Source organism: Oryctolagus cuniculus, chromosome Y, assembly GCF_051225735.1.
Source record: "Oryctolagus cuniculus isolate XC-2025 breed Fujian yellow rabbit chromosome Y, ASM5122573v1, whole genome shotgun sequence".
Taxonomy (NCBI): domain Eukaryota; kingdom Metazoa; phylum Chordata; class Mammalia; order Lagomorpha; family Leporidae; genus Oryctolagus; species Oryctolagus cuniculus.
The window spans coordinates 17,970,124-17,992,350 of NC_142889.1; the positions used below are offsets into that span (position 1 = coordinate 17,970,124).

At 57.8% G+C, this 22,227-nt stretch overlaps 2 pseudogenes; one reads left to right on the top strand and one right to left on the bottom strand.

Annotated features, from left to right (window-relative positions):
- Nucleotides 1–5,249: 5,249 nt before the first annotated feature.
- LOC149119310 (telomerase reverse transcriptase-like) lies at nucleotides 5,250–10,453 on the top strand (annotated as a pseudogene).
- Nucleotides 10,454–14,161: 3,708 nt separating this feature from the next.
- LOC149119311 (sodium-dependent neutral amino acid transporter B(0)AT3-like) lies at nucleotides 14,162–22,022 on the bottom strand (annotated as a pseudogene).
- Between the last annotated feature and the right edge of the window lie 205 nt (nucleotides 22,023–22,227).

Here is a 22,227-nt window from a genome sequence, read left to right on the forward strand (position 1 = left end):
ACCTATTTCCTTGTTGCTCAGGGAGGGCTTTGCCATAGGCACAAAACAGCAGCTGGGGGAAATTCAGGAGGAGTCTTGGGCTTTCAGGAATGGTCTTGTATGTTTCTTCTGTGCACTGGAAGATTCTCAGGTGATCTGGTCTTGTGATCAGTGATAGTGTATCTTTGCATTGTTACACTTGGACACATCTGTCCTAGGAGATATTTTTGAAAGAAGCTGCAATTGTCCTCTCAAAAAACAATTTGCATGTGGTTGGTGATATATAACAAAAGTTGAAGAAATTGGTTTCTTTTTGCTGGCAGGGCAAGGGAAGGAACCCTTATGAGGAAACCATTTTTTTTTTTTCCTTTTAAAGATTTTATTTATTTGAAAGGTGAAGTTATGGGGTATAGTTGGTGGGGTGGGAGACAGAGATATTTCTTTGGCTGGCTCACTTCCCAAATGGCCACAGTGGTTGGGCTGGGTCAGTCCAAAGCCAGGAGCCAGGAGCTTCTTCCACATCTCCCATGTGGGTGCAGGGGCCCAAGTATTTGGGGCATTATGCAGGGAGCTTGATCAGATGTAGAGCAGCCAGGATTTGAACTGGCACCCATATGGGATGCCAGTGCTGCAGTTGGCAGCTTTACCCACTATGCCACAATGCTGGCCTCACCTTTCGTATTTTGGATGAGCCTCTTACAATATTAGTTTATTAATTATTTTTTAATTTATTGATTTTTATGAATCTTTTTAGTGTTTTCCTTGTGCCAGAATCTTTTGAGGCTTGTCCAACTGAAACAGAGAGAGACATTCTCTCTCCAACCTGTGAGAGGCCTTTATATAAACAGGTAAATAAAAAGAAAAATGTTCCTGGCAATAAGCACTGTGGGTTCTTGAATAAGGGTAAAGGGACAAGTAGCACTGGCTAAAGACATGCCTTGAAGCAGCCACTTCTGCAAATTTAACTGGCATGTTGCCATTTATGTAGATTGGGAGAAGAGTAAGCCAGGGAGAACTTTTTTTTTTTTTTAGATTTATTTTGAAAGAATTTAAGGATCTTAGAGGGTGTTGGGGCAGAGGTTTCTAAAAGGCTGATTGTTAGGTAAGGAGTCTTGAAGGTGGGCTGATGCTGTCATGGAGCTGATTTCTCTTTTCTAAAAGTTCTCATGGAAGATTGTGGCCATAGCTTTTTCTCTTTATAGTACCAAGGTGGATCTCAGTCATCTATTTTTGTTTGTTTCAGTTGATGGGCTTTTCTGTTTTGATCTTTGTGATACATATGGATCTTTTTTTTTTTTTTTTTTTTTGACAGGCAGAGTGGACAGTGAGAGAGAGAGACAGAGAGAAAGGTCTTCCTTTGCCATTGGTTCACCCTCCAATGGCCACCGCAGCTGGCGTGTTGCAGCCGGCGCACCGTGCTGATCTGAAGCTAAGAGCCAGGTGCTTCTCCTGGTCTCCCATGGGGTGCAGGGCCCAAGCACTTGGGCCATCCTCCACTGCACTCCCGGGCCACAGCAGAGAGCTGGCCTGGAAGAGGAGCAACCGGGACTAGAACCCAGTGTGCTGGTGCCACAAGGCAGAGGATTATCCTATTGAGCCACAGCACCGGCCTCTTTCTTTTTTTTTTTTTTCTTTCTTTTTTTTTTTTACATATGGATCTTTGTATAACCTTTTTTTGTCTGAAGAGATGTTCCTCAGGATTTAACTTAATTAGCAGTTTTGTGACATTTGTTGATCCTTGGGAAATGTCACTGTACAGGTGTTTCCCAAAATTAACCCTACGTAGGTAACTTTGAGTAACTTATCCTATGTGAAGCAAGTAGAAAAACAAGTTTTTTACCTTTTGAAGCTCTCAGAATTTTCTTCTCTCTCTTTGCTTCTCTAATTAAGCTGCAGCTGTCTCTTGCCTCAACCTGATGCCCTGATCCTGTCTCATGCAGTTTCGTTCCTGTACTTTCATTGGTATAGTATTAGAGTCACAAATGCAAATAATGAAATAAAGCCTTCAGATAACCAGAATGACCAAGCAAAAGTGACAACCAAGCCCCAAATTATTGTTTGTTCATGGAATCCTTCTTTGGCAGAGTTTTGAAGTGCTGATACTAACTCTCCTTTTCCCTCTAAGCTCTTTAAAGTTCCCTAAAGTCTCATTATTTGCAAGACCATAAAAATAGGATGATACAAATACATTAACAGAAGTTAAATTTCCATCAATAAATTTGTGGAAAATATGCATTTTTTAAAAAATTTTATTTAAGTTATACAAATTTCATATATTTCATATATACAGATTTAAGGACATAGTGACACTTTCCTCCTCTACCCTCCTTTTCAATTTGCATTTTTTGAAGAAATTTTTGAAGCCCTCACATATATTATGTCACTTATTATTTAAAAAAATATTCATCTTTGAAATATCAAAGTATTATTCCTTCTTAACTCCTTAGGTGAGTACAACAAAATCTATTTTTTAAAAGATTTATTTATTTTATTTGAAAGGCAGAATTACAGAAGGAGAAGGAGAGAGAGAGATCTTCCATCAACTGGTTCACTTCCCAAATGGCCGCAATAGCAGGAGTTGGGCCAGACCAAATTCATCTTCCTCATCCTTCCCAGGTGAATTAGCAGGAAGCTGGATCAGAAGCAGAGCAGCCTGGAATTGAACTGGTGCCCATATAGGATGCTGGTTTCTCAGGTGGCAGTTTAACCCACCACACTACAGTGCCAGCCCCTACAGTAAAATCTTCCGGTTCGTATTTCATATATGAAATTGTAATTTAGCACAATACCAAAATCATACTGTTGAGAGTGAAGTTCATCATACTGAATTTATTTTTAAATGGTTTTAAATGAGTGTGTTTCTTTTAAAAAAAATGTTTATTTTAATATAATTGAAAGGCAGAATGACAGATTTTCCAACTTCTTCTTCAGTCCACGAATGACTGTAACTGCTTCTGCTGGGCCAGGCCAGAGATAGAAGCCTGGAATTCCATCTGGGTTTTGGCAGTGGGTGTCAGGGTCAGGTCACAGACATTTGAGGCAACATCTGCTGCCTCTAAAGGTGCATCAGCACAAACCTATATCAGAAGCAGAGCAGCTAGAACTTTGAGTCAGCATTCCAAAATGGCCCAGTTTTGCTCGGACCTCTGCACTGACCTGGGAGACCTGGATGAAACTCCTGGCTCCTGGCTTTAGCCTGGCCTAGCGCCACGTGTTGCAGCCATTTGGGGAGTGAACCAGCAGATGGAGGACCCCCCTCTGTCTCTCTCTGTCTCTCCCTCTCTCTCTCTAACTCTGACTTTCAAATAAATAAAAAATAAACCTTAAAAATTTTAAAACCTCTTAATTATAAAAACCCTCCCCACATTAGGTATAGAAAGAATATATATGACAGACCAGGTGTCCCAAATGGTAGCTTTATCTGCGGTGCCACATTTCCCACCATATATTCTTTTAGAGTCAAAAAATATATCTCCCTTTGGCTTCCATTAGATTCCATTCTAATTGCTTCTCAGGCTTTTGGCTAAGATAAGTGTAGATTCCATTCTAGTGATGGGTTATGAATGGCTGACCTGGTAAGGAAATTGATCAGAAAGTTAGGAATAAAATTGCTTGCCACATGTATTTCATTGAAGTACATAAATAATATGATGTGTGTTAATTTTGAATATTTTATTTATAATAGAAAATAAGGCCTATGAGTACATTAAAAGTAATTATTAACATCAATCAGAATATTTGAACTTCAGTCTTAGAATCTGATTATTCATTCTCAATGTTTCTGACAAGTCGCTCTTCATGAATGCAGGGATTCTCAGCTAGGATGGGGTTGCACTACCTCAGGGACATTGAAAGTCTGGGAGGGCCTTTTCAGTTATGGTAGTGTCTGGGGAGCACTCCTGGCACCAAATGCTCATTATTAGTGCTCAAGGCAGTCCTCGCTGCCTGAGTTTCCTTTTGCTGGCCACAGTTCTTCACAGATTCCATGGGAGAATCTGCTTGCTTTTGGGAGTTGCTGGAAGATGCCTGCATTCCTTGACTGGAGGCTTTTTCCACCATCTCATTGTCCTTCTGCAGTCCACTGTTCCTCTGACCACAGCTAGCAAAGCTTCTTCACTTGTAAAGACTTCGTGTACTGAGAATGGTCTCACCTACTTTATCTGGGTTAATTTTCTTACCCTAAGAACTTAGACACAATCGCACTTGCAGTCTGTTTTGCCACGTAAGCTAACACATTCACAGGTTCAGGAGATAAGGACATCTTTGGGAGGAGGGCTGTTACAGGATGGCCTAGATATATGCACAGAAAGGTGAGGGGGCAAAATCTGAGGCAACTGTTCCTCATTACTTCCAGGCTGATAAATTTGTGTTAAGTCCAGGGTAGTTATTTTGAACAAGAATTGTCTAAATTTCAACTAGATCTGTATGATGATGTATATTTGACTTCAAATGGAATCGTTTTGGGGCTGGCTTTGAGGCACAGTGGTTAAGCTACTACTTGCAGTGCCGACATCCCATATTGGAGTGCTGATTTATGTCCCCTCTATAATTCTGGTCCTAGTTTGGAAAATGGCCAAAGTGTTGGACCTATGCCACACATGTGGGAGACCTGAATGGAGTGCCTGGCTTTGGCCTAGCCTAGAACATTCTGTTGTGGCCATCTCTGCTCCGTTTTCAATTTTTTTTTAAGATTTACTTATTTATTTGAGAATTATTGAGACTAGGTCTTCCATTTGCTGGCTCACTCTCCAGTTGGCCACAATGGCCAGAACTGGGCCAATCCAAAACCAGTAGTCAGGAACTTTTTCCAGACCTCCCACGCAGGTGCAGGGGCCCAAGTATTTGGCCATCCTCCACTGTATTCCCAAGCCATTAACAGGGGGCTGGATCTGAAGTGGAGCAGCTGGTACATGAACTAATGCCTATATGGGATTCTGGCGCTGCAAGCCAAGACTTAGCCTTCAGCTTCGTGCTGCTGGACGGCGCCCGCGGAGGCCTGCCCTGGGCCTTCACCACCTGCAGGAGCAGCTACCTGCCCAACACGGTGACTGAGACGCTGCGCGACAGCGGCGAGTGGGGGCTGCTGCTGTGCCACGTGGGCAACATGCTCATGCACCTGCTGGCGCGCTGCGCGCTCTAAATGCTGGTGTCCCTGAGCTGCGCCTACCAGGTGTGTGGGCCGCCTCTGTAGGAGCTCTGCGCCCGTCGCCCAGGCCCGGCCCTCCTGCACCATGAGCTTGTGGGACCCAGGTGGGCCCGGTGGCCACGCAATGGGTTCGGAACAGCAGCGGTGGCGAGGCCTGGGCGCCCCTGGGCTCGCCCGCCTGCAGTTCGGGGCGTGGGCGTGTCCCGGGCCTGTGCGATGACGCCTGCGGAGTGTTCGGAGACAATACGCTCCAGGGCTTCCACGGAAGTGGACTAAGCGGGAGCCCGGCCACTCCGCTGCCCGGTGGTCACCACGTCCGAAGGCTCAAGTGTTTGCGGAGACCAAGCGCTTCCTCTACTACTGGGCGACGGCGAGCGGCTGCGCGCATCTTTCCCACTGAGCTCCCTGCGGCCCAGCCTGGCGGGCGCCCGGAGGCTGCTGGAGGCCATCTTCCTGGGCTGGATGCCGAGGCCCAGGGGTAGCCGCAGGCCGCGGCCCCTGTTCCGGAAGCTGCTTGCGAACCACACGCAGTGCCCCTATGGCTCGCTCCTCCGGACGCACTGCCCGCTGCGGGGGCCGGCCACGCAGGTGCAGTCCTCAAGGCCGGCCGCTGACCCCCAGGAGGACACGGGCTCCTGGCGCCTGGCGCCTGGTGAGGCTCCTGCAGCAGCACAGCAGCCCGTGGCAGGTGCATGAGTTCCTGCTGGCCTGTCAGTGCCGCCCGTCCCCCCTCCCCTCCCCCCCCCCCCCGCGCGCCTCTGGGGCTCCAGGCACAAGCTTCCCTCCCGAGGAATACAAAGAAGTTCATCTCAGGAGCTGATCTGGTAGGTGAGGGTGCAGGACTGCACCTGGCTGTGCAAGAGCCCAGGTGAGCTGGCGTCGGCCAGCGCCAAGCCGGGAGCTGAGGGGGTGGTGGGTAAGGCTGCCCCGCGCCCCCTGGACTGGACCGTCCCCTGCTGATGGGGTGGGGTGGGGGATGTCGGGTCATGTGCTGGGCAGGGGAGAGGAGCAAGGTTAGACTTCCTGTGAGTGCTGCCCAGGAGGAGGGAATGGGGCTCCTGCCCTGGCTCCCTGTGTGGCTGAGCCAGCGCCCCCATGATGTTTCCCATTTGAACTCCAGGGGACTATGGCAGTGTCTGCCAGCTCAGGCCCCCCACCTCCCGGGCTGCTCCTGGGTAGGTGGGGCTTGAGTCAGATGGCTGCCTCCCTAAGGCCCGACGGGGAGGGCTTGTAGGGGTGGATGCCCTGTCAGGCTCCCCAAGAAACCTGGCCAGTGATGGAGATATGCAGTGACCGCTCTGTCCTTGTGTCGTGGAAATGCCCCCACAGCGGGAGGTGTGACATCAGCCCTGGGCACCCCCAGCACTGCTCTGTGCACCCACCCAGACATTGTGTGCTCAGGCAGTGGCCACTCTACCGCCTTCGCGGAGGGAGCAGAGATGCTGAGGTTGGGGATCTGCCTCCTGCCAGGCCAGCTGGCCGCCTGCTGCATGGGGCAGGATGAGCCAGCTTTCCCAGTGTGGGCTGTGCATGGGAGAGGTGGTGCTGCTGGTGCTGGGCTGTTTCTGGTCCCTCTTGCTGCAGCTGCGGGGACCCTGTCTCCCTCGCTCTGCCCTCGGCGTCGGCCGGATGGCCTCACCCAGGCCACTGTGTGCTGCCTGCTGAGTCCTCCCCTCCCTGAGGGCTGACCCTGTGTTCTTGTGTGTGGCTCTGTGTCTGGCTCAGCCTCCTGTCACCCCTCCCCCATTGCCCTTTGACCTTCAGAGTGACTGAGTTCTGTTGTCCCATGGGGTACTCTCTCAAGCCTTTGTTTTGAATTTCAGTGATTTCTGTTTATCTTCTTCCTAATGCCTTTTTCAGGCTTTCCTGTCATTCTATAAATTTCTGATGGTGGATGTGTGGCTATGCATTAGCCTCTAAGTACTGCTTTTGCTGCACCTTATGTAGTAATATGCAGTTATTTTGATATCAGTTACTTTTTAAAAGATTTGATTTATTTTGAAAGAGAAGAAAAGAGAGAGAGCTTTCATTTGCTGGTTCATTCCCCAGATGGCTGCAACTGCCGGGCTGGGCCAGGCTGAAGCCAGGAGCTTCCTCCAGGCCTCCCACCTGAGTGCAGGGACCCAAGCACTGGGGCCATCTTCCACTGCTTTTCCAGGAACATTAGCAGGGAGGTGGAGCAGCCAGGACTGGCGCTCGGCTCTCCCATGAATGCCGGCGTTGCATGCGGTCCTTAACCTGCAACTCCACAGCACCAGTCCCTCTGTGGTGACTTCTGAGGTGGCGGAGCCTGCACAGGGGGACAGTTGAACCATGAGGCCTGGGTGGTATCCTACGGCTCCTGTGCCGGGCTCCCGAGGGTCAGCTCTACCCGCTCAGCATGGTCGACTGCAGGGGTGACGTGGGGTGGTGAGTTCTCAGTCTCCGCGCAGGCACATGGTGGGACCCTTGGCTGCTACACGAGCCTCGGCCCCAGGGGCCATCTCCTGTGCTCTGCCACCTCCCAGCTCAGCTGACCACTCCACAGCGCCATGCTTGGCTGGGTGTGAAACCGCGGTGCCATTTGCTCCTGGGTTTTTACTCTGCTGGGTTCCTTGGCTTAGCTGTAGCTCAGCCACACACACGGGTGAGGTTTCCATTACTTCCAGCCCGCTGGACGGCATTTAGGGAGAGGCTGGCCAGAGTGTGCTGCTCATCATTTCTTTGAGAGGCAGAGAGAGACAATGAGACAGCACCCATCCTCTGGCTCACCACTGAAATGCCTGCAGCAGTCCCCAAAGCCAGGAGCCAGGAGTAGCCTCCAGGTCCCCGGCACCGTCGCCGCTGCCTCCCTGGTGTCCCCGTTCCTTGGGCTTTGCCGTCTTCGGCCTTTGGGTCCTTGTAAGCCACCTGTGGGTGGCTGAGGGCATTAAACCTGGCCCAGTGCCGTTGGCTGTCCTGAGCAGGGACCTGGACTCTGGCCACTGTCCCTGCTCGCCTAGCGGCCGTCCCTATGGTCAGGGTCTGCCCTGCCCCAGCCCCTCCCCAGTTTCTCTTGAACCAGTTATTGGTGGGCCCTGAGTTGCTTGCGAGGTCTGATGCCAGGGTCCACAGGGGTCCAGCCGTGTAACCATGCTGTGTGTCCCGCCAGCCCCTGGTCTTCCGCCCAGAGGCTGTGAGTTTGACGTCACACCTGGGAGCCCTTTCCATGTTGTCTGCTCTGCGTGCCAACCCGAGCATTGCCTGTGAGCCACGTGTGCGATGGGATGCCAGGGGCCAGTACACGTGCAGCGACATGTTCACCAAAGCCAGGACAGCCAGCTCAGGACTGCAGGGTCCCTCATGCCCTGCACTCCCACCGTGGCTGCCTCGTGAGGGTGCACGTTCGGGGTCTGCCTCGTTCCAGGGCATGGCCACGTCCCGGCCATGGAGCACAGACTGAGGGAGGGGATCCTGGCTAGGTTCCTGTTCTGGCTGCTGGACATCTATGTGGTGGGGCTGCTCAGGTCCTTCTTCTACGTCATGGAGACCACGTTCCAGAAGAACCAGCTCCTCTTCTACCACAGGAGCGTCTGGAGCAGGCTGCAAAGCGTAAGCATCAGGTACCGCATGTGGCATCCATGTCCCGGCTCCCCACAGGCTGCGAGGCCCTGTGCTGGCCCACGGAGGGGAGGCCTCATGCTGGCCCATGGAGGGGAGGCCCTGTGCTGGCCCATGGTAGCCCTGTGCTGGCCTGCAGAGACCCTGTGCTGGCCCACACCCTATATGCTCATGCTTGGGCTCAGTCCCCTCAGGGCGCTTCTGAGGGACTTGGGTCGTGAGTCGCAGAGACCCCTCCTGCAGGGACACCTGGGGGTACAGGCATCCCCTCTGGATGACCTTGGTGGGGGTGGCATCAGGGGATGGGACCTGAATGGTGGAGATGCTGGCTCCTGGTTCTGCTGAGTCAGACTGAGGGATCAGGACTGATTACGCCGAGTCATGCCAGGTGTGGGATGGGAGCCTCAGGCCCCCATGTGGGGGTTCCTGGGAGGTGTCTGTGGTGTGCGAGGGCATCTGTAGCCCTCGCCCCACCCCACAGAGTGTGCTGTGTCCACGGGGACCAAGGTTCCCTGACCCCAGCCCCGGGGTGTGTTGCCGGCAGCACCTGGAGTGGGTGCAGCTGTGGGAGCTGTCAGACGCGGAGGTCCAGCAGCAGGCCAGGCCAGCCCTGACCCTGTCCCTGACCCCAGCCCTGACCCCAGCCCCGGGCATGTTGCAGGCAGCACCTGGAGTGGGTGCAGCTGCAGGAGCTGTCAGATGCAGAGGTCCAGCAGCAGCCAGGTCGGCCCTGCCCACGGCCCTGACCCCCTCTGACCCCGGCCCTGACCCCAGCCCCAGGTGTGTTGAAGGCAGCACCTGGAGCAGGTACAGCTGCGGGAGCTGTCGGATGCAGAGGTCTAGCAGCAGGCCAGGTTGGCCCTGCCCATGGCCAGACTGTGCTTCATCCCCAAGCCCAGTGGGCTGCGGCCCATTGTGAACCCGGACTCTGTGGTGGGAGCCAGAACATTCCGCAGGGAGAAGGTGACCTGGCCTCCATCTTGCCCCACACAAAAGCTCACAGGCTTGTGCCTGTGTGCTCAAAGATGGGTCCTGCTGTGAGTGGACGAGGAGCTGGGGGAGGTACCCAGCTGGGCCTGGGAGCCCACAGGGGGCACTGGCCAGGGCCCTCAGAATCCTGCCATGGCGCCGCATGGAGGGGAGGGAAGAACAGCTGTCGCTGCCCCCTAAGGACTGCAGGACTCGTCCCGTGGCTCCCCCGCCCCCTGTGGCTCTTTCTGTGGCTTTGCCCCCATGGCTGCTGGTGCCTCTGCCACGGTGGGGTGATTTTGTCATCAGTTAACGTTGCTGCAGTCACTCCAAGGACCTGGCCTCTGTGGGGGGGTGGGTGCTGCGGACCCCAGCCCCAGGCAGCTGCTCAGCTGGAGTTGGATGGATGGCTAGCATCCCTGAGGGTCACATGTGTTGCTGGGTGAGGGTTCCTGAGGTGCAGTGACAGGAACCCTGAGGAGCCCGGCCAGTGGGCTGAAGGCCGGCTCTGCATTGGGCTCTCCCAGGACCCTGGGAAGCTGGGTGGGCTTGTGGCTGCCCACCCTTTACAGCCCCCCTGAAGCTGCATCCTGTGTGCCCCAGGCCCGGTCCTGGACCTCGCACATCAGGACTCTGTTCAGCATGCTCAATTACGAGCGGGCGCAGCGGCCCAGCCTGCTGGGTGCCTCTGTGCTGGGCCTGGGCGACGTCCACTGGGAGGCCCTGGAGGCTGCAGCTGACCCGGCCCTGACCGCAGTCTTCAAGACCATCCTGGACTGAGGCTAGAGGAGCGGGCACATCGCTGTTGGGGGAGGGGTCATCTGAGACACAGGGCAGGGCCTGTCCTTGGGGCCTTCTTCCTTCAGGTCAGTCCCCTCCCTACTGTAAGGGGAGCAGAGCCCACCACTGAGTCCTCTCAAGACCCCATCATGAACAGCCAGGAGGAAGCTCATGGAAGACCTGGCCATGGGCCGTGGGCCTGTGAGCATGTGCCCTGCCCCGGGCCTGCTCATCACCCCCGAGTGATCCAGGGCTGCCAAGGGAAGCCCTGTGCTGTGTGCTTGGTTAAGCTGCCCAGCTTGAGTGAGGGGAGGCCCCAGGGTGCTGACCCACATGTACCTGGGAGCAGCAAGCTACCCACCCCCTCATCCAAAGTCCAGGCTGAGCATCCCTGACCCAAGGTGTCCACTGTGCAGCCCCGCCCAGGCCTCCCCTTGCCCCGTCCCTGCCTCCGTCCCTGCAGTGGTCCTCTGGAGCCAGTGTCTGGTGCAGTGTGTGTGGACTCCCCTACCGTCCTCAGATGCCAGGGCAGGAGGACACGTGGCCGCCGTGGAGGAGTGTTGTTCACGTGCTAGAGCCACGTATCTGTCAGGCAGCGTGGCGCTGCCTAGTGCCTGATGAGGATGAGTAGGGAGCCCCCTTCCCCTGGCAGGCCCCAGCGTACAGGGGGCCTAATGTGACCTGAGGACCCTACTGAGAGCAGGAAGGGCAGTGCTGGGGGGGATTTGGTGAAGGAGTGGCCTCAGCCACAGGGGTGGCTTGGGCAGCCTGAAGCCTGGCAGAGCAGGCACCTGTGTGACATTTCAGCTGCTGTGAGTAATTCTAGAACCTAATGGGATGTCACAGATGGGGTCATGGACATGGACCTTGGACAGGGCTCCTAGCACCTCGTGCTGGGTTTTATGGCACAGGATGTGCCCCTTTGCTGCTGCATTCAAAAGATGTCCTGGTGACTAAGCCGACAAGCCCAGGGGACCCCAGACCATCCTGGTGACTAAACCGATGTGCCCACAGGGACCCCAGACCTTCCTGGTGACTAAGCCAATGTGCCCAGGGGACCCCAGACTGTCCTGGTGACTAAGCCGACATGCCCACGGCGACCCCAGACCATCCTGGTGACTAAGCCAACATGCCCAGGGGAACCCAGGCCATCCTATGACTGAGGCAATGTGCCCAGGGGACCCCAGACCTTCCTGGTGACTAAGCTGATGTGCCCACAGGGACCCCAGACCTTCCTGGTGACTAAGCCGACATGCCCAGGGCACCCCAGACCATCCAGGTGACTAAGCTGATGTGCCCAGGAAGACTCCAGACCATCCTGGTGACTAAGCCAATGTGCCCACGGGAACCCCAGACCTTCCTGGTGACTAAGCCAACATGCCCAGGGGAACCCAGGCCATCCTGTGACTGAACCAATGTGCCCATGGGACCCCAGACCGTCCTGGTGACTAAGCCGCTGTGCCCATGGGGAACCCCAGGCCCTGCTGTACTGTCACTCAGGTTCTCAGGCTTCACTGAGTTTGCCAAACCTTGGAAAAGCTGAGCTTTCATAATTCACAGATTTATTGGTTCATTTGAGAGTGACAGGGAGGGGGAGAGAGCTTCCATCCACCTGCTCCCCTGGTGGCTGCCATGGCCAACACTGAGCCAGGAGCTCCATCGGGGTCTCCCACATGGGTAGCAGGGGCCCAGGTGCTTGGGCATCCTCTGCTGCCTTCCAAGGCCATTAGGGAGCTGGGTGGGAGCAGGGCAGCCAGGACTCCAGCCAGTACCTACAGGGGATACAGTGTTGAGTGGCCACTTTGTGGGCACGTGATCCCCACAGGTGAAACGGCATCAGCCTCTTTGCTGCCCAAGCTCTGGCCTTCCCAGTGAGCAGCTCCTGACAGGGGCGGGGCAGGGAGAGGGAGATGGGGCGGAACCCCCAGGGGGCAGGCTTACAGTCACCTGTGGGGGCTGCTGTGACTGTGAGGGATAGCGCCCCCCAAAAAACAAGATGGTTGTGCCCTGCTCCCCAGCGCCCCCTCCTGGTCGTGCTAACTGTAGTCCCCCATTGGGTGACCTTGTGGTGGTGGTGGCCCTGTCTGCCCCAGGGGCTGTTGCCCATGAACACGGTGTCCAGGAGGGAGGGGCCCTCTGTGGACTCCTCTGTTTTGGCCACATGAGGGCAGCATCTGCTCCTGTGCCAGCCCCTGCCAGTCAGGGATATTACATGGAGGGCTCATGCCCATGGGGGTGTCACGCTGGTCGACCATTGCCCTCTGCAGCCCCTGGGCCATGTCCACATTCACATGAGTGTCCATCTGTCCACACATCCATGGCTGAGTTTTCTGGAGGCTGGGTGTCCACTGGGTCTCTGTCCCCATGCCCCACCCCTTCCCTTTTGGCCACTGAACCAGGGCTCTGACACCACCACCGCCAGCCCCTGAGGGCCCCTCCAGGCCAAACTCCTGGGCACAAGGTGGCCAGGTGAGGTGTGGTCAGGAAGGGCAGCCCCGGAGCCATTCAGGGCAGTGGTAGGGTTTGCAGGCCACAACGGCAGTGTCGGGACAGCGTTGCCCTCACTTCCCAGCCCTGTGGGGGCCCTGCCAGCACTGTCTACTGTGCAGAGGGCAGGTCATGAACCATGAGGTCTCTACAGCATACGAGGGGGGGGCTGGCCAAAGGGACACCGCAGGGCAGAGCTAAGAGTGGGCAGATGCCTGTGGGTCCCGCGAGCTCCCGTCCCCTCGGCTGTCTGCTCAGAGCTGCTGTTAGCAGTGATGTCCAAGCTAGCAAGATGGGGCTGAGCCCTGGGATGCCCCCTGTGGTATGGGCTCCCCTGTGTGACACCCCATGCTCACTGCCACCTGTCAGCATGGCGTGGGGAGGGGGTGTCATGATGGAGGGCTAAGTGCCAGCCTCCCCCACTGTGGGCTCAGACGTGCATGGAGCGCTGGGGCTGAGTGGGTGTTTAGCTCTCAGCTCCTCTGCAGCTGGGCCTTGGTCACACCCATGGTGGCGAGAGCTGCTCCCAGCACAGATGCTCCTTGAGTGATAACACACACATGCCTTGCCAGGTGCCACAGGGGGTGTGGCCAGCTGTGTGTTTCTGCAGGGCACTGGGAAAAGGCTAGGGGCTCTGTGGTACTGGTCTGGCAGTGTGAGGCCGAGGTCAGTGGTCAGAAGGAAGTGGGGGTGGGGTGGGCAGGTGGGGGCTGACTGCCTGGGTGCTTGGTGGGTGGAGGGCGGCTGGGGACCTGGAGGGAGTGGCCGAGAGGCCCCGCGGTAGGAAATCTGACTTCAGCAGCCTCTGCCCTTGAGCATGGGTGCTGACACTGGCGGTGTCTCCCAGAGTCCTCCCTGGCTGGGCTCCCAGCACCCGTGTGTCCCCCTCACATGTGTGCAGATGACTCCTGCCCCCTATCCTGGGCTGGACTTGGGGGTCAGCCTGGGGCTGGATTCCTGGCAGGGAAGCTGTGCAGGGCCTGGCCTGCTGTCAGCACGCCTGCCCTTTGTCCATCATCACAGCTTGAGGCTGTGTGGGCAGCACTGTCACAGAGGGACTCCTATGGCAGCCAGGAACTGGGTGTGCCCCTGGGTGGACTCTGCCTCCCATTTGAGGGCAGAGTGGACCCTGGATAGAGCAGGCCCAAGACATGGGGAGCCAAGGGTCCTGCAGAGTTGGTGGCAGGGTGTGATGAGGTCACCCACGGCCATCCCTGCCCCTCAGTGGGCCCTGCTGTCTTGCAGCCTCAGGCTGCTGTCCAGCCACTCATCCTGCTGCTGCCTCCTACACTTGGCCACCAGCCGGGCCAGTGTGATGCCCGGGACCCACAGAGCAGGCAGCAGGGACAGGAGCATGCAGATGGCTTGCACCCAGCCAGGGTAGTTTCTCCTGCCTGGAGGGGAACTGCTCCTGCAGGGGGCAAAGAGAGAGAGAGCTGGAGTGGTCAGACCTCTGGCTCCAGACCCCAGGCCTTGAGCAGAGCGAGGATGACCCGACCACCTGTGCACGGAGGCAGCCCCAGTCCTCCCTGGGACTACAGGAGGGCAGCATCCTGGGTGGGTGCTCAGGGATGAGGGAGCTGGGGCTTGAGGCTCCCTCTGGGTGGAAGCCCTCAGGGAAGGCAGGGGCATGTGGTCCCCACCCACTGGCCTCCAACACTTGTGGACAGGTGAGGTGTGATCTGAGACCCCAGGATAAAGCAGAAAATTCTCACTTCCCCCAGGCGGACCCTGAGGGGTTCTGGTGCTCACTTGGAGGGGCAGCCCAGGCCAGGTGTTACATAGTCCCCTGTGTGGACCAGGCAGGGAGTGACCCTTTGCCAGTCTGCCTCCTGACCTCTCCCAGACACTAGAATTGTCACTTCCCTGGCTGGCTGTCCACGTGGAAAGTGCGGGCTGGAAGGACTGATGTCTCCAGGGTCTGGACACTGCTCTGAGGCCCTCGAGAGGCTCCGGTCCTACCAGGGTCACCCTGCAGGTCACTGCGGCCCCTTGATCCCTGTGGGAGGACCTACGTGCTGAGGGTTCCAGGCCTGGTAGCTCAGTGTCCTCTGGGCCAGCAGGATGAGGTAGGCCAGGAAGACACTCAGGAGGAGCAGGGGGCTGGCCACGAGCCACACCACCCGCCAGTAGAGGCCTGGCTGCTGCCCTATCATCCACACAATGTCATCACAGAACCTGCACAGACATTGGGCTCAGTGGTGCTGTGGGGCCCTCCCCACCCCCCCAGGTTTCCTGTGGACCTCAGCTCACTGCCACAGGCTGTAGATGTAGATGACCCCCACCACCTTGAAGAAGGTGAAGACCATGAGGTTGAAGGAGGCCGCGTAGCTGTTGAAGATCTCCAGCCAGTAACTTCTGGACTGCAGCATGAAGCAGGTGGCTGAGAGCAGGCAGGCTAGGCAGGCCAGCCCTGAGGTGCAGGGTCTGGGTGGGAGGCCTGCACCTGCCCCTTTCCCCCACCCCACCTCACCTCACCTGCCGGAGGTGGGTCAGAGCTTGGCCTCAGTGGGCCACTGTCAGGGCAGGTCCACCCATGTCCTGCCCGGAGCCGTTGGGCTGTCCTCGGGGAGTGGGCTAGCCCAGGGCCCCTGAGCTCTGTATAGGAGGCAGCAGGCATCCCTGTGGCTGAGCTGTGCACTCACCTGTGAGGGCCTCCTTGGGGATCCCCGTGGGGATGACCCCCATATCCAGGAGCAGCGTGATGATCCCCTCCATGTTGGTGCCTTGTATGATGCAGGGTCTCACGCAGCCATGCAGAGAAGGGCCAAGTGCAGCCAGGGCAGGAAGTGCAAGCCTCATCCTGATGCCCCAGGTGCCCAGCCCAGCCCAGCACCCCCAGTGTGGGCACAGCCACCGGAGTGGGAGCCCCAGCCCAGCACTCCCTCACCAGTGTCGGCAGAGACCCTGGGAGTGGGAACCCCAGCCCAGCACCCTCTAACCCAGAGTCGGCAGACACCCTGGGAGTGGGAGCCCTGGAACAGAGAGAAGCAGCTTTGCATGGTGCAGCATGGCCACCACTTGCTATGCTCTATGAAACTCTGGGAATCCAGCTAGGACGTGACAGGACCCTGTCCTTGGGGTCCAGGTGAAGGAGCTGGAGAAGCCCCTCTTGCACTGGTGAGGGTGGTGCTGAGGTGAGGCTCACACAGTGAAGCACAAATGAGGTGCACACACATGTGAGGCACACAGGTGCACATGAGGCACACACACACACGTGTGAAGCACACACATGCTCACACAGTGTTCCTGAGGCACCAGCTCCTACCGCACTGGCCATGGCTGGCCTGTCCTCTGCCTCCTCCCTCTGAATGGTGTGGGATTGGCACAGGCACCACCCATTGGCTCTGCATGTGGGGGCCATCCTGGGTGCCGACGGGTTCAGCAGGACCCCTGCCCCACCCACTGGGTGCCTGAAGCCCCCTCCAGGGATGTGTACTCTGCAGGGGCAGAGCTCCCTGTGCCAGAGGCTGCAGCCCACCCAACTCCCTGAATGAGACGTGTCTGGATGGTCGGGTGGAGGGCCTCAGGGTTGCTTAGGCAGCATCGGCTTCCTGGGGCTGCCTTAGGGCTGTGCACTGTGCATATCTCAGAGTGGAGACATGTATAGTGCGTGTGATCCTAGAGGCCCCGGGCACACGGGGTCAGGTGGCAGCCCCCTAGAGGCTCGAGAGGGCACCCCTCCTGCCCCCTGTGGCTGTCCCCTACTCGGGGCCCACATTCCCCAGGGCAACCTCAGCTCCATCCACACCCGAGTTTCATCTGCTGAGACCCTTTTTCCACTGAGAGTCCTCAGAACACTGGCATGCCTGCCCCGCCCCTGCCCATGGCGTGGCCCAGCCTCACCTGCCCAGGCACTGTCCATGGTCTGTGGTGGCCTGGAAGCCCATGATGGAGAAGATGACAACAGAGGCATACAGGGAGGTCATGCTATTCACCAGAGAGATGACCATGGTGTCCTTCTCACAGTTGTTCCTGCACACGGGAGCACTCAGGGCCTCGGGAGGGCCCCCACCCACTGAGCCTGGGCCCCTCCCCACTGCCTCATTCTACTCCTTGACCATTTGTGGAAAGGCTCAGATCTGTGCTGAGTGCCCTGTGGGCCCCAGACCTGCCCCAGGCCAGTCAGGCTGGGCACACACAGCAGCTCCTGGAACGGACAAGCCAGGTGGAGCCCACCCCAGGCCAGCAGGTCCCACAGCACCATCCCCAGCTCAGCCCTGGCTGGCTGGCACCGCATCACCAGGGTGCCAAGCAAGCTGGGGCAGGTGCCCACCTGGATGGATTGTAGCTGGCAAAGGCGATGTGTCCACTGAAGGCCAGGGACCGGGAGAAGATCTGGGTGGCTTGCATCCATCCACACCCACAGGTTCTGGAGAATCTGCCTCTGAAACATGAACACAGCAGATGCTGTTCTAGAACATTCCCTGGTCCTTTTGGGTCACACCATAACCAGGTGTGACCTGTACAGATTCCAAGAACCATTCAGGACTTTGTGCCAGGAGGGAGCTTGCTTGGCGTGGTAGTTGACACGGCTCCCCTGTTCTGCGATGCAGCCAGCAAGCTGTGGCTTCATCAGGCCCACGGCAGAGTGTGGCTGGCACTCGGTGGTGGGGCTTAGAACCAGATCTGAGCTGACTCTGACCCGGGCATGCTCCCTATCCTCTCCCATGCATGGCTTTAACCATGTGAGGCCCCTGGGCAGGGGTGTTTGCACCCATTGCCCCATTTGCCTACTGCTGGGTGTCTGGGGAGACAGCCTCATGCCCAGGTGTGCAGCTGACTCCTGGTGGTGGTCAGCAGCCCTGAAAACCCCCTTGGGATCCTGGACCAATGGAATGGTCTAGAAGTGCTGCAGGCTCTGAGTAGAAGCCCCTTGGTCCTGTGTGCCACACCTGCTGGACGTTTCTGCCCCAGGTGACAGCTGATTCCTGCCAGCCCCTCCCCCACACTCCTACCTTGTCAGCATCTGGACTTCCTGCAGGTGCACCAGTCCACACACCCCAGACCAAAGTCCTTGTCCCAACCCTGCTGAGACCCCGAGGCCCGCATCCCTTGCCCACTGTGCCCCCTGCCCCCCTCCACTTATGTTGTGGGTGAAAAGGTAGCGGAGCCTGTGTGTGACACCAGACAGCATCAGGCCTCTGATGAGGAAGATGGTCAGCACCAAGTAAGGGAATAGGGCCGTGAAGTAGATGGCCTGGAGGAGATGCCAGGTCAGATGCACAGTGGCCCTGCAGGAGCGGGGGAGGGGCCTTGCCCCATTGTGACCACTCATGTGGCCCAAGGTGACCACACAGGCATGGCACTTTGGGTCAAGCTCTGAAGGTGTATGGTCACACAGGACCCATGGGTCTGCTAAGGTGGGCACCAGCACTCAGGACAGGCAGGCCCCCTCCCCCACCCCAGGCTGCCCCTCGTCCTGCCTTGGGTCCTCCTGTGCACACCTCAGGCTCTCAGCCCAGCCCCCTCTTTCCCCTGTCCTGGTGGCTCCCAGTCAGAAGTGGGCCAGGGCCGGCCCCACATCCCCACACAGACCAAAGCCACAGGGCCTCCCCAGCGCATTCCTAACAGGATGATCTGTGAGAGCCACAGGGTCTGGTCACTGGCTCTGTCCTCAGAGCCTCGTGGGAAAAGGCTCAGGCTGGTGGCTGCTGGATTGTGTGGGCTGCCCTGGGGCAGGGGGTGTGAGGAGCCCTGACCATGCCATGAGTGTTCAACACCCCCCACCCGTGTGCCCCAGCGGCCCCAAGGGAAGGCCCTTAGACGCCAGTCGCCTGTGAGAGAAACCAGTGTCTGCTCTTTATCACATATTTTAAGTAAGTGTAAGAACATGGCCAAGGCTTGGAGAGGAGTGGAAGGGAAAAGGGGGGTGTTCCTGGAGGACAGTGCATGCAGACCACTGCATGTGGGGCACACGTGTCACCTGAAGACGGCCCGTGACAGGCCCTGAGATCCGCTACCAGCCAGTGGGCGCATGGCCTTGGCAGGGGGATTTGGGTGCAGACCCCACCCATTGGTGGCTTGGCAGGGTCGGGGGAGGTCATGGCAGGGCCTCGAGGGGTGGTTCCAGTGGGAGCACGGGTTCTGAGAGCTGTGAGTCCCCTGTGTCTCTTCTCCCAGGGTGGTCCCTCACCACCCTGCAGCTGCCCGGCTGCCTGAACCGAAGGCGCTGCCCATCTCGGAGCCCGAACCTCCAGACCGTGAGCTACATGTGCCCTCCTCCCTGGTGCTGCTCTGGGATCCAGCAAGAGTCAGAAGCCTGACAGTGCCTCTGCCACACAGGAGGCGGAGTGGAGGCATAAAGAGCAGAGGAGGAGGACCAGACGGGGAACAGTCAGGAGGCAGAGGCAAACCTGAGCCACCAGGGAGGTGCTGGCTCTGAGTGGGGGCTCCTCAGGCCAGACCCAGTGGAGCAGTGGCTATGAGAGGCACTGTCCACCGAGATGGAGGGGCAGGGAGAAGTCACAGTGGCCACCAGAAGAGAGCCGGCATGGCTGCCTTGGCACAGAGTGCGGTTCAGGGCAGAGACTGTCACCAGGATGAGAAGCTGCCCATGGGGCCCCGAGTGTGCCTGCTCCCCCATGCCAAGCCAACACTGGCAGCATGGGGAGGGGGCCTCAGAGCTGGAGGAAGCTGCTCTCACCTTCCCAGTGGTCTCAATGCCTCTGATGATGCACAGATACACCACAGCCCAGCAGATGACCAAGCAGATGAGCAGCCGCTACTGGACAGTGCCACTGTCGCTGATGTCAGCAGTGATGTCCAGCATCTGCCGGTACCAGAAGTAGCTCATGGCGCTGCTGCCCTGGCACTCTGCCACGAACCCTGCAGCCAGCAGTCCCGTCACAGGCCGGCCACAGGGCCCGGGCCCAGTGCACGCTCTGCCTCGAAAGCCAGCAGGGCCACGGGCACCAGCGCACTGAAGCGGCCCCCACCCTCCAGCCCAGATGTGCTCTCTCACCTCGCTCTGAGGCTGAGATGGGGAAGGGAGGCCCAGGGCTTGGTGTGTGAGCGTATGGGGATCTGGGTGGTCCCTGGGTCCAGCGGGGACCAGTGAACAGGAGAGGTCACCTGTCCACACTGGCCACGCCCTCACCCATCCTGTTGCCTTCCAGCAGGCAGTGGTTCCAGGGCAATGGGTGCTGGAAGGAGTTGAGGAAGTACTACAGCACCCAGGTGAGGATGGTGTTGTAGTACAGGCTGACCAGGAAGGACATCATGAGGCAGCCCAGCCCTGCAGACAGCGAGGACAAAGTGTCACACAGCAGGGGAGGAGCGGTGCCACCCACGTGCAGAGCAGGTCCTCCTGGGGAGCTGAGAAGGGGGTGGCCTGCCTACACTGCCCAGGTAGGGGGAGATGGCTGTCCACACCCCAATGCTGCCCCTGTGCAGGTGCTGGCCGATGGCGAGCTCGATGTGGAAGAGTGGGATCCCCTCAAAGATCAGGGTGATGAAGTAGGGGATGAAAAAGGCCCCTGTCAGGACACAGGGGTCGGGGTGGCTACCCTCTGCTCCCCATTGGGGCACCTGGCATGCTGCCAGTGGCCAGCCTGGGTTCTGGCTGGGTGTGGTTGGTGTAGCTGCTGGCTGCATGCTCAGCCTCATGGGAGAATAAACCAGCCGGGCAGCACTGTGGAGCAGATTCAGAGGCTGTCTGAGCGGCCAGTGTGGATAGGCGGAGTGTGTGTGGCCAGTGTAGACAGGAGTGTGCCCAGCTAGTGTGTAAGATGTGTAAGTGGCCAGTATGGACAGGCAGAGTGGTCATGGCCAGTGTGTACAGGTGGAGTATGTGCAGCCAGTGTGGACAGGCAGAGTGTGTGCAACCAGTGTTGACAGTGTGGACAGTGTGGACAGGCAGTGTGGGCATGGCCAGTGTGGACAGGCAGAGTGGGCGCAGCCAATGTGGACAGGTGGAGTGTGCACAGCCAGTGTGGACAGTGTGTATGTGGCCAGTGTGGACAGGCAGAGTGTGCAACCAGGGTGGATAGGCAGAGTGTGTTCAGCCAGTGTGGACAGTGTGTATGTGGCCAGTGTGGACAGGAGGAGTGTGTGTAGCCAGTGTGGACAGGTAGAGTGGGCACAGCCAGTGTAGACAGGTGGAGCCGGCAAGCAGACACCTGGAACAGGAGCTGGCATGAGGATGAGGAAGGGCCACAAGCTCAGAAGACCCTGGAACTGCCCAGAAGCGAGGAGGGTGAGTGCGGCTGTGCAAGATGTGGGGGCACTCTTTACAAAATTCTGAGTGATGGGCGATGGGCACTGAGTGGCTGGGGTGAGACCACCCGTCAGCGCAGCCCGGGGAGGAACGGGGAGTAAGAAGACAGAATGTTACGGCATGTTTGGCCATGCTTGCCGCATCTGGAAACAAGTGCCATAGTAGCATGTTGGGGCGGCCACTCCTCCCTCGCCTGCATCCCTGATGAGAAGCCCCGTCCCCCAACCTCTGCATCCCCGAGGCCCTGGCCCCTGGGGGAGTCTCCCCAGGTTCCTCACTGGAGAGGGTTGTGTGTCCCAGGCCTGCCGTCACATGGGGGCACTTGGGCAATGACAGCCCTGAGGGCAGCAGCCCCTGGCTGGTGCACATGTGTGGGCCACACAGGTGCATCTGTGTGCTGTGACTGCTGGTGAGCCCAGGGCTCCTGTCATCCTGCAAGGAGCCTTGGGAGACACCAGCCCCCACGAACATGGACACCAGGGTGATCGCCCCCTGGAGACTGGCTCCACACTGAGGGGCAGCGCCGCTGAGAATGAAGCTGCATGCTGGCCTGGGACCCCATGTGCAGGCCCCTGAAGTCCCCAGGGCTCAGATGCCAAGGCTGGGCTCTTCCTGGGGCCCCACATGTCTGGCTTTTTGGGACAGTGGTGCTGCCCAGAGGTCAGGGGTGGGGAAGGCCAGTCCCTTGGGTATCCAGATGTGGCTGGCAGGCTCACCTCCACTGTGGGTCTGGCACCTCCAGATGTTCCCCAGCCCCACAGCAAACCCCACACAACTGAGCATGTACTGGAGCTTGTTGTCCCACTGGGGCCTCTCGTCCTCCCATGCATCCAAGGCTGGATCTGGGCCAAGGTCCTGGGCCATAGTGGTCCAGTGTCTCTGGGAGCATCCAGACCACACTGCACCTGCACCCTCTGCTGGCCTAGAGCCCGAGCGTCCCCTCCGTCACATCCTCTGGTTTATTTAAAGGAAAGCTGGTGGAGCCCTGTTAATTGGTAACCTGGGGCCTGGCCATGCCTGCATCCCTGGCCCCTTTCCCATGAGTGTGTCCAATGTCAGCTGCAGACTG